The sequence below is a fragment of the Cucumis melo genome, unplaced genomic scaffold, assembly GCF_025177605.1.
Source record: "Cucumis melo cultivar AY unplaced genomic scaffold, USDA_Cmelo_AY_1.0 utg000875l, whole genome shotgun sequence".
NCBI lineage: Eukaryota > Viridiplantae > Streptophyta > Magnoliopsida > Cucurbitales > Cucurbitaceae > Cucumis > Cucumis melo.
In genome coordinates, this window is record NW_026124266.1 from 27,991 (window position 1) to 29,988 (window position 1,998).

At 34.2% G+C, this 1,998-nt stretch overlaps 1 non-coding gene across 1 annotated transcript; it reads left to right on the plus strand.

Annotated features, from left to right (window-relative positions):
• The first annotated feature begins 272 nt into the window (after positions 1-272).
• On the plus strand, positions 273-345 carry TRNAF-GAA (transfer RNA phenylalanine (anticodon GAA)). Its single transcript has one exon. It is a non-coding gene; the product is annotated as a tRNA-Phe (tRNA).
• Positions 346-1,998: the final 1,653 nt, after the last annotated feature.

Sequence of the window (1,998 nt, forward strand, 5' to 3'; positions counted from 1 at the left end):
TTCACAAGCGTATTTGAGCGGAAATTTGATTTCTTATCACAAGGCTTGTGGTATATATTCTATATGATAGACGTACAAACGAACATCCTTGCGCAAGTAATCTGTGAAATTTGAATGATTAACTGTCTACTGTACTGAAACTTCGAAAGGCTTATCCAAGCCCTGAAATTTCGTATATCTTCAAAAAGAAGACTTTGGAATACCTTTTTTCTTATTTACAATTGACATAGACCAAAGTCATCTATTAAAATAAGGATAATGTGTCGGAAATGGCCGGGATAGCTCAGTTGGTAGAGCAGAGGACTGAAAATCCTCGTGTCACCAGTTCAAATCTGGTTCTTGGCACATCATGAATTTGTGATGAGTATCTATTCTACGGATTCATTAATAATATAGATCATGAAAAATACTGATACATGATGATGTCTGGAAATCTACCCTTTAACTAAACTATATATATTTTTTACTCTATTTATAGATGTCGAAAATAGACAAGTAAAGATAAAGAGGATATTTATAGAAATATGTAAAGGATGTATATAGATATGTAAAAGAAAAGAATTTTCTTTTGTTTCCTCTTCTTTTTTATTTGTTCATACTCTGTCTCCTGGCGTTCAATTCCTATTTTATACATATTTGAAAGTTTCAATTAGTTCCTTATAAGACCCAAAAGTCTAGTCTAGGGGAGTTGAAAGGCGGGAATGGCCAAGATTCATCTCAGATACAGTACAAATAGAATCCGATTCTCTTTTCATATTATATTTCTTCATTTCACCCTATGTGACTTTTTAAAGCACATCTATAAGTCATATGCGTGATACATAGTTCATAATGCAGAACTCATTTAGTTCATCCTATTAGCTTGTGGCTCATCCAAAATAAGTATCTTACAAATTGGATAATCTCACCAAATCTCTAATTGTATTTTTTTTAATCAATAATAATAAGATGAATGAGACTTCAATTACTATGCTATATCTATAAGAGAACGTAAAAATGTATTTGAATATCTTGAGTTGTCGAAGTGAAGATTAGTTTCGTATTATTTAATGAGCATCTTGTATTTCATAAAAATTGGGGGCAATATAATCCTTACGTAAGGGCCATCCTACCCAACTTTCAGGCATTAAGATACGCTTTAGACGTGGATGATTATCATAAGAAATTCCCAACATATCATAAGATTCCCTTTCTGGAAAATCCGCACTTTTCCAAACCCAGAAAACAGACGGAATTTTAGGATTTATCCTTGCGGCAAATACTTTTATGCATACCTCTTCCGGTTGATCTATACCATACTCGATTCTCGTAAGATGATACACACTAGCTAACAGTCCGCCTGGTGCTACATCATAAGCACATTGGGAACGTAGATAATTGTAACCATATACATATAAAATGACTGCAATGGAATGCCATTCCTCGGGCTTTATTTGTAAAGTCTCTATTCCTTGGTAATCGAAACCCAAAGATCTATGAACCAGTCCATGTTTGACTAGCCAAGAAGACAAATTACCCTGCATCTTCTCCCCCCCCCATTTTTTTATTTTTATTTGTATAAGTATTTCCCATTTACAATGAAAAATTGATGAAGATTCACTCGTTCTTTGCTTTGTTATTCTGTACAAAAAAAGTATACGGCCTAATTTACTAATTCGTAGGAAGAGACTGCACTTTTGTATTTGAAAAAAGTTTCAGGAGGGATGATCTCTGAAGTAGATGATGGTTGATAGAGTAATCCTTGATCGTAATTTCCAGTATTAGTACTTGGGCCAACATGAAATTTGTGATTGGTAGTAAAACACCGATTTTCCTCTTGAGACTTAATTCGATCTTCATAGATTTCTCGAGATATTTTCTTACGAAGTTTTGTTATAGCATCTATAACAGCCTCGGGTTTAGGCGGACAACCCGGCAAATACACATCGACAGGAATTAACTTATCGACTCCCCGAACAGTACTATAAGAATCGGTACTGAACATCCCTCCTGTAATTG